At 47.4% G+C, this 10,269-nt stretch overlaps 1 long non-coding RNA gene across 1 annotated transcript; it reads left to right on the top strand.

The window, feature by feature from the left end:
• Window positions 1-1,185: 1,185 nt before the first annotated feature.
• LOC125946041 (uncharacterized) lies at window positions 1,186-5,604 on the top strand. The gene is made up of 2 exons (XR_007467340.1): window positions 1,186-1,245; window positions 5,495-5,604. It is a non-coding gene; the product is annotated as an uncharacterized LOC125946041 (long non-coding RNA).
• The last annotated feature ends 4,665 nt before the right edge of the window (window positions 5,605-10,269 follow it).

Here is a 10,269-nt window from a genome sequence, read left to right on the forward strand (position 1 = left end):
AATAGAATAAGTTTAACTCTATTTCTTGTAAAAGCAAGCTGTTGTCTTACACAGCAACTTCAGTGAGTTTTTTTAAGCGCGGCAGGCTTAGGATGTTGGTTGAAAATTAAGTTGCTTAAAGACGTGTTGCATCAGAGAGCATGTTTTCTTTTAACTATTGTAGCATTATCTGGTCTCTTATGTTCCTTTCCATGCTATTCACAGTGCACACTTTCTAAGGAGATAAGGGACAGGCAGATGGTCGCATTCACAGCTCACACATTCCAAGGCACTAAGGGACACACAGAGTGTGAAAGAGGACAGTTATTTTTCACTGTCTGCCTGTCGCTTATTCTTTTGGCATGTGTGTGCCATGAACACCATCAAAATGAACTGTTACCAACTTGCCCAAGCTTCAGCTCTTGCGCTTGGTGTTTTTGTCTACAAAATGCCCATAAGCAGTAGTAGTGTTGCTGATATTTGCGTGTATGAAAAGTGGATGCTTACTTGATTGCAGAAGAATTTGATTGGTTCCACACATGGTACTGAACTTACCAATGTCATTTTAAAGGTGGGATTAGGTAGGAAGCTATTGTGGTACTGTTTAAAGTGCCCTTGTGCAGATGCTTAAAGCTTGTCTTCTGTTGACAAAAATTGGGCTCAAGCCGTAGGAGGATAGTTATCATAGTGTAATGAAAGCCTCCTGGTAGACATTCTGAGTTATGCTGCTGGGGACACTTATTGGTTAGCCCTATTGGGTAATGCTGCTAGGCTTATGGGTGCTTTACTAAGCAGTGCCTGCAGAATGCATGTCGTGCTATGGTATCATAATTGGCCCACCAAGTGACCACCTTTGCTTACACTATGTGGCTGCCTGGCCTTCTTTACTTAACCTGACTGCCACCTATACACAAGGAGGAGGAGGGAGGCAAAAAAAGGGATCTTCAATTAATTTTCTTGCATAGATGGCTCATGCATCATATTTTTCTTATAGTGCAGGATTTGTTACTCAAAGTGAAGCTTGCTATATGGAGAATATCTACATTTTTTCATATGTACACCGAACAAGGATTGATTTGTTCACGGTGTCACTTTTCATATTATACTCACGTGACACTAAGCCCACTTGTATTAAAGCAGGTATGGCTGGGCCTGCAGAGAAAGTGTAAGCAGACTGTGCTGTGTTGCTGATCAGTGCTTATCTCGACGCCTGAGTTGGTCCCACAACATCCAGGCACCAGCGTGCTTTGCTTCATCATTGACAAGGTAATATGATATGGAGAGCTTGCACCTGGATATCAGTTTTGAGCTTGAGTTTTGAGAAATATGTTGAGATAGAAGACACAAGGGTGGGCCTTGGTGATAGATACACGTGTGTGTTTTTTTAAAGTGCTCTTTTTGAAATATTCTTCGTGGACCTATTTTCAGCAAATGTTTACATTCCTTAATTGCAAACTGCCATGGAGCTGGTTTATGCCTTAAACTAGCACTCTTTCACCAAGAAAAAGCCTTATTTAGCATAAAATGCATAGGAAAGGCAAGGAGGTGACAGGACAGAACACTAGTAACACTATCCAATTTTACTGCTTGCACAGCAATATAAAGCGAGAGTTGAAAGGACGAGGTTTGGGTTTGTGTTCGTTGGTTCTATGGGTTTTGGCGCCCCACACAGCTTCTTTGCTAGGCAGACAAGCTTGTGGGATGTGCTTCTGAAATTTGTACAGCACACTGACAGTGCAGGTGCGGGCCTCTTCTTCGGAAGGAAGTGCACTGACGGCACCATTCACGGCGCAGATGACTCTCATAGAGTCAGGCAAGGCACCAGTGTTGATGTTTGTTCCCTTGCCCAAAACAGCATGTTTAGGTTCAGTGTAGTTGTAAGAAGACAAGTTAAACATTACTTTCATGGTTTGAGTGGCCGCATTTTTCTTAGAGCACTGAATTTCTTTTCTTGCAACTGCCTGCCCTGGTGTTTCCTTAGCGTCGGCATGAAGTTGGCAAGGAGTTACGCATCCGGGAACTCGTGAACAATGACCCTGTAGGTGACACTTTGCGAAGAATACATCGGCTTCCAACCCTTCATTTTCTGTTGGCATACTTTTACTTGTACTGTTAGCAATTTCTTCTCGGCTTGCTGAATTATCCTGAGGCCCCACACTGACACTACTGATGTCTTTAATTGAAGACTTTTCAGGATAAGACTCCTGGCATTGCAAGTGTGGTTTAAAAAAAGGTGGCACTTACAGGTGGCTATTCAAGACCTGAGTGAAATGAACCGGCAAGTCTTGGTTACATCTTCTGTGTAGTCCTGTTGGAGTTAAACGTTTTACGAAAAATTGTATCGTCACTAACACGATGATAAGCACTTGGTCATTCACCAGAACTTCATAGTCGTTACCTGACTAAATGAATTTTCGTCGAACCCTTGATAATACCTTCTACAGAACTTATGTACAAAACAATGTTACCAAGACTTACTGGTTCGTCTCACTCGCGTCCAGAATAGAAATCTGTGTGTGCCACCTTTCCTGCAAAGAACCTTATCCTGAAAAGTTTACACTTGAAAGCATCGGTAGTGTCAGCGTTGGGGCCTCGAGATAATTCGGCCAGCTGGGAAGAAATTACTGGCAGCAAGAGTTCAAGAGTGCTGACAAAAAATCAAGAGCGTGTAAACTAGGAGCAGACCATTATTTGGGTCTTCTGGGACATACAGCTGAATGTCAACTTCACAGCGAGACTAACGGACCACCTGTGCGGGCAGTCACAAGAAAGCTTGATGTATTATAACCAAAACAGCCTGTTCAAACCAGGAAGTTATCGTGAGCTTGTCTTCCTACAAGCCCACTAAACCTGAAACTGCCGTTCTGCGCAAAAGACAACTTCAACACTGGCAGTTCACCCAACACTGACGAAAGTAAGCTGCATCGTGTAACGTGCCAGCAGTAAGCTCTTTCTGAAGCACGAGAAGGGCCCACGAGCTCACCTTCCATGGTGTAATTCAGGAACCTGTCTCGGCTCCAGAAAGGGAGCTTTTTTGGCTTGGCTTGGGTTAATGACCATAAAATTATCATTACCAAACAGAACTCATTAACAGTTGCAGACTCAGGGTAATGTCTTTACTTGCTTGATTTTGTGGACAAAAACTGATGAAAGGGTGCCCAATGTGACTAGTTATCCTGTCCAGGAGTCCGTGATTTCAAGAAGTTTGACAATCATTTCATTGGCTAACAATCGCAAAGCATACTTGTGCTCTCATTTGAAACAAAACCAGGCACTTTAAGGAACGGTGACGATTTCTTTAGGTGTGGGGAGCACCTGCACTGCATATATAATTTTGGTTAAAAAGAAAGTAAGGCGGAATGGGCCATAGAAAAGTAATGATAATAATTTTGACATAAGTAGATTTTTGCTTAAACCATCTGAAAGTTTCTTGTTTTAGAAAGTATTAAATTTTGTTAAACGTAGCTGCTGTCAGATGATTCTATATAAGCATTTGGCCTTATGCAATACTATTTGCTTTAAATAAAATTTTTGGGTTTTATTTGTCAAAACCTCAATATGATTGCTGAACGACATATTGTAGGGCAAATGCACAAATACACAGATAATATACGAAACATGTCACAGGTGCTGCTAATAACTTAATTCGAAACACAACATGATACTGTATATATACTCTACCGAATGCACAGGCGCACTAGCCACTTCGGGAAGACAACAGAGGGCGATTATCCGTGCTAACACAATCATTTTGAAGATCTAAAGAAAGCAAGTTCCGCGTCGTACAAAACAACAGAGGTCTGACTTACACAAGCACTACTTTTTTATGTAAAACGCTTTGAGTAGCTTACATGCATTTTATCTTTACTTCTGCCTGGAATCATCACATCATAAAATCTCGCACGACAAGGGCAGGCTTTTTTTTTGCTGATAGATGCGCATTCAAGTCTGTCGTCATGTTTGTAGCATGCTCCCTCATTCAATCATTGATGCAGGAGCCAGTTTGTCCTACATAGGACTTTCCACAAGGCAGTGGGATTTCATAAACCACACCGGGACCACATTGCCCTTAAGGTGTTACATGTTGTACTTGGCAGCTTACCTTAGATCTGCCCATTATGCGGGGACACGTTCGGGCCAGCCTATTGGGAACAGAGAACAATAGAGGCACTGCATGCCTGTTCGCCACTTTCTTTAAATTGTGGCGCAACTTATGCACATACGGTACAACTTGCGGTCTTGGGCCACTCGGCTCACCAGCTCTGGCCTCATTCACCAGTGTGCCCGCTTTTGTAGTGTTCTCTTTTCCCAATATGCTGGCCCAACTGTGTCCCCGCATAATGGGCAGATCTAAGGTAGGCTTCCAAGTACAACACGTCACACCTTACTGGCGATGTGCTACCAGAGGGGTTTATGAAATCCCACTGTCTTGTGGAAAGTCCTATGTAGGACAAACTGGCCGCTGCATCAATGATCGAATCATGGAGCATGCTAACAACACGACGAAAGACTTGAATGCGCATCTTTCAGCACACTGTAAAGCCTGTCCTTGTCGTGCGAGATTTCATAATTGGAAGATCCTGGGCAGAACTAAAGATAAAACAGCACGTGAGCTGTTGGAAGCATTTTACATAAAAGAAAAAAAGTAGTGCTTGTGAAAGTTGACCTATATTGTTTTCAAGATGTAGACCTTGCTTTCTTTAGATCTTCAAAATGATCGTGTTAGCCCTGATAATCGCCCTCTGTGCTCTGCCCGAAGTGGCTGGTGTGCCTGCGCGTTGTGAGGAGTACATATACTGGATCTCGCTGTGCTTCAAATAAAGTTGTTAGTAGCGCCTGTGACGTGTGTCTGTGTACCTTTTGTGTATTTGTGCCTTTGCGCTATGTCGTTCAGCAAACAGCAACTTGCCTAACACCAAGTCCTTCTGCACAATATGATTATGGGGGACACTGTAGTGGGGAACTCTGGATTAACTTTGAGCACCGGGGGTATGTGCCCAATGCACCTTATGGGGGTGTTGTTGCACTTTGCTGCCATCAAAATGTGGCCGTTGTGCATGGGATTTTATCCTGCGCCATTCGGCTTAGCAGTGCAATGCCAAAGCCACTACGCCACCACGATTTTTAGTTTTGCTGGCAGAATAGCAGTTTCCAAGTAATTTAATTAGCTCGACCCGTTGATGCTGCTCTCTAAAAGTAGATTTTATGCATGTTACTTATGTTGCTTCAGTACTAGTAATTATTATTACTCAAATGATGCCTTTTTTACTGTAATAATACTTGTTTCAGTGATCTGCAAATGTAACAGATTATTCTACGACACTATAATGGACGTTTCGTTAGGAGTCATAAGCATTGCAGGAAACCACTTATTTTTCATAAATTTTGTTCAGTATCGCATGTTCTGAATGCTACAGCATTCTTACCTGTGTGAATGTCAGCTAAACTGCTTTTGCCTATGTGTTATCTTATTGCATGTGTGAAAAAAACTGTTGGCTTTTGTTTACTTTTTCAGGTGCGCGGCAAGCTCTCACTCAAGCAACACATTCCAGTGGTCTTCTGTCAACAGACTGGGTGTATTGAAGTACCATTACAAGGTCCAATAAACAACGCTTGCGAGATGTGTGACGTGCTCTTGCTTAAAATCGGAGGACTTCACTATTAATGTAAGCTTGAATAGGTGTGATGAAGAACCTGTGTAACGTGTACTTGTTTATTAACAAGTACAAACCAAAGTTTGTGCCAGCGGCACAAACTTTGAGTTGAACCTCTTCCTCGCAACATGGATCCCACTCAACACACAGTCAGGCGCCTAGCCCGAGCACACTCTGTTCACAATCGGTACTCCGATTCTCCTGGCGTCTTCTATGTAGATGTCTCGGGACCAACTCCCTCCGGACACTATACGACCGCAGTGATCTCCGAGGGTCACAACATTGATGGCCTCCCTTTCCGCTCGCCGAACACAACACAGGCCGAAGTGGCCGTCGCTTTGGCCGCCTCTCACCCCACCTCAAGGGTCATTATCACGGACTCGCGCTACGCCTGTTCCCGATACCTCCAGGGTACCTAGCCCCTCTGGCCGCCCACCTTCTTCGGGCGGCCTCATGGCGCTTTGAGCCTCACTCCAACCGCATCGTCTTGTCTCCTGGCCGCGCGGGTCTCCCTGGTAACGAAGCGGCGCGTGCCGCTGGCTGTGTCTCTCCCTCCCGGGCCGTTAGCACCTCCGACTCTGCGTCTACCCCAGACACCTCAGCTCTTACGCAGTACCGCGCAATTCTAGAGCATTATCACAGCTCGCGCCGCCTTTACCCAGACCCTGCACGGGGCCTCTCTAAAGCGGATGAAAGACTTCTGAGACGCTTGCAGACTAACAGCTTCTTGTGTCCTGCGGCCGCCCAGCATTGTGTATACCGGGCACAGTAGTTGTGCCCGGTATACACGGCTAATGTGTGCATTGTGGGGCCCTGGCCGACACCTATCACATGATGGCAGTATGCGCCTCCATACCCCTTCCTCTTTAATCACCCTTCCCCCTACCCACAAGGGAGGCTTGGGAGGAGTTCCAGCTTGGCTGCTCTACCCTGGACGCTCAATGCTCCCTAATGGCCCGCGCCGGAGCGGCGATCATTTCCAGTGGACTTCCAGAATCGAGAGAGCACCCAAGTGCATGCACCCTAGTCACTGATTGCACGTTAGCCACACGCATTGGCAACAGTGTGAGCAGAAATACCACCCCAGACCATGAGAGTGCAATACCATTAGCGACAACACTTCTAGCATTGGTGTATAAAAAGGAAAATTTTTTGGCAGTGCGACAATGCAATTTTACGGGTAAGCTGGTAGATGAACCTGAGCCTAAGGAAACGAAGGAGGAACATCATTTATCCCTGCGCCGGGAAACAAGAACAGCCTGGGCTTCATTGGTGTTCCACTCGTAAACGTCATTGTTCAAATGCAGTTTGTTGAAAACAAGGCGTACTCGATCCCCGTCTTTCTTCATAGTTCGCGAGAACTGGAGAAGCTTTCGTCGCTTTTCGCGAACTGTTTCCGAGTAATCTCGCGAGATGCTCAAGCTTGCGTTTTTCAACTTAAAGCCGCGACTCAGAACCAGTTCGACTTCCTTCTCATTGAAGAATTTGGCTATAATAGGCCGCTTTTTCTCCGACGAAAAGCGGCCCACACGATGTGCTCTCGAAATTGACGTCACGGTAAGCCCATGTTTTTCGGTACAGAAAATATTTACGAGTAGTTCTGACTCTTCCCAAGTTTCAGACTTCGCCGAATCTGTTATGCCATAAAAGAGAACGTGTAGGCCGCCTAGAGCGATTTTCCAGGTGGTCAATTTTTTCTTGTACACCTACGAGACCGTTGTCACTGCACGCGATGGACTGAGCACTAGGGGCCGCAGCAAATTTCTTCTCTAGATCAAGGACACGCTTTGTCAGTTTTTCTAAATCATTCTTTATCTCTAAGTGACTTTGAAGCACCTTGTTAACCGATTCTTGAAGTACTGAATTGCTAGCTTCAACACGCAAGATAGAGCCAGCCACAAGGTCTAGCTTTTCCTCTTGAGCCTTGGTCATGGGTCCCGGGTTAAGCTCGACATAGCCCCCTAGAACAAGCAAGCACATCAGATACAATACAGAAGCGCGAACACTTTTCAAAACATGAGGTGGCCACGACACCGCTAAGAGACAGACAGCATCGTCACGATAGGAATAAGCATCATACTAGCTAACCTGTACAAACATCAGCGGTGAGCGTAGGATCACAGTGACGGTGCCGTGGCCCAGGGTGGCGTCGGAATGCGCGCACTTTTGTACTGCCCGCTCAGCTGACTCGGTCCCACGTTGCCAGACGGAAAAAAACTACGGCATCCAGAAGTGGCGGAGCATCGACGAGAGGCGAACTGGCCAAAAACGGCATTGAAAGGCCGCAGTCTGTTGACGAAAATGCGCCGAGCCAGGGGGAGCTTGTATCGTTGAGCCATTCACGCATGGGTGTCGTCGGGACCGGCCGCATCGAAGAAACGGACCATGGCCGGCCCAGGAAAATCAGCAACAGGACCTGTACAAACATCAGCGGTGAGCGTAGGATCACAGTGACCGTGCCGTGGCCCAGGGTGGCGTCGGAATATGCGCGCACTTTTGTACTGCCCGCTCAGCTGACTTGGTCCCACGTTGCCAGACGGAAAAAACTACGGCATCCAGAAGTGGCAGAGCATCGACGAGAGGCGAACTGGCCAAAAACGGAATTGATAGGCCGCAGTCTGTTGACGAAAATGCGCCGAGCCAGGGGGAGCTTGTATCGTTGAGCCATTCACGCATGGGTGTCGTCGGGACCGGCCGCATCGAAGAAACGGACCATGGCCGGCCCAGGAAAATCAGCAACAGGACCTGTACAAACATCAGTGGTGAGCGTAGGATCACAGTGACCGTGCCGTGGCCCAGGGTGGCGTCGGAATGCGCGCACTTTTGTACTGCCCGCTCAGCTGACTTGGTCCCACGTTGCCAGACGGAAAAAACTACGGCATCTGGCCAGAAGTGGCAGAGCATCGACGAGAGGCGAACTGGCCAAAAACGGAATTGATAGGCCGCAGTCTGTTGACGAAAATGCGCCGAGCCAGGGGGAGCTTGTATCGTTGAGCCATTCACGCATGGGTGTCGTCGGGACCGGCCGCATCGAAGAAAGGGACCATGGCCAGCCCAGGAAAATCAGCAACAGGACCTGTACAAACATCAGCGGTGAGCGTAGGATCACAGTGACGGTACCGTGTTCCCCACATTAATTTATGAATTGTAGCCAGTGAGCTTGTCAGGCGTTTACACTTGGAATGAATTTAAAATGTGACACAAGCTTGGATATCATCATCATCATCTGTCCATATTTATGTTCACCACAGGACGAAGGCCTCTCCCTGCGATCTCCAATTACCCCTATTTTGCACTAGGTTATTCCAACTTGTGCCTGCAAATTTTCTAACTTCATCACTCCACCTTGTTTTCTGCCATCCTCGACTGCACTTCCCTTCTCTTGGTATCCACTCTGTAACTCTATTGGTCCACTGATCATCCATCCTACGCATTACATGGCCTGCCCAGCCCATTTTATTGCGATAGCAATTATATGGACACTTCAATCGAATTTCTGCCCTCGGCGTCGCTGTTGCCGTGAGATTCCGTATAGATAAAGTCTTCGCCGCGCGCCTTATTCCCGAGCGGAAGCGTGCGGGGACGCGCGCTGTCACGGAGAGCGAACGCACTCAATCTCCCACGCGCAACCAAGGAAGCGGGAAACCAGCGCCAGAGGGAGCGGGGGGGGGGGGGGGGGGCGCACTTTACTCTGCCAACAACCGCGCTCGTCGCTCGCCCGCACCGTCTCTTATCTCCACACGGCTCCGACCTTTCTATGCGCTGTGCATTCGCCGCTCAGTTTCCGTTGAAGCGATAGACCGCACGCACCTTCGCCTAAAGCTTTACCTTCGCCCGCTGCGGCGTATGCGCTTGCTGCCAGCGTTTTGACAGTCGTTGTCTGCAGTCATTCAGTGTGATCTATTCATGTTTGTTTGTGCGCGCTCGCACCACGCTTGTTCATTCAGTTAGTAATAGTCGGGCCACATTTTCCAACGCACGGTACACATGCAATGCTGCCCGGATCGGCAGTGCAGCGCTACAGGTGTGTCCCTTCGTACGCGCTGCCCACGGTCAGCGCTTCTCATCAACACCACCGTTTCACACGCGCCTTCTCGTGGTCATCGAGTCTCTCTTCATGTCGGTCTACTTACGCCGCAGCACACCTGCTTCCTTAAGCAGCTCATGTTCACTACAATTCATATTGCTACCAAAGCTGCTCACCTTACTTCGTATGACATTGCTGTGTTGCTATCGCATTCATTGCTTCGCCCTTAGGGCGAAACTGTGACATTTTTTTCTCCTAATGTCAATTAGGATATCGGCTATCCCCGTTTGCTCTCTGATCCATCCACACCTCTGTCTTCTAGTATTTTATTCTTAGGCCTAACATATTATTGCGATAGCAATTATACGGACACTCCAGGCGGATTTCTGCCGTCGCGTCGCCGTGGGGTTCTGTATAAAGTCCAAGGGCGATAAAATCACCGCGCGCCGTATGCTGTATGTGCGAGTGAAAGTGCTCGGGACGCGCGTTTTCACGGAAAGCGCACGCATGGCGGAGAGCGAAGGCGCTGTCTTCCGTCGTGCGATAGGCCGTGTGGGTATGGGAGGAAGGGAGGGAGGCGACGTTTAGCTGCGGCACTAAATGCGCATG

This window comes from Dermacentor silvarum, chromosome 5, assembly GCF_013339745.2.
Source record: "Dermacentor silvarum isolate Dsil-2018 chromosome 5, BIME_Dsil_1.4, whole genome shotgun sequence".
NCBI lineage: Eukaryota > Metazoa > Arthropoda > Arachnida > Ixodida > Ixodidae > Dermacentor > Dermacentor silvarum.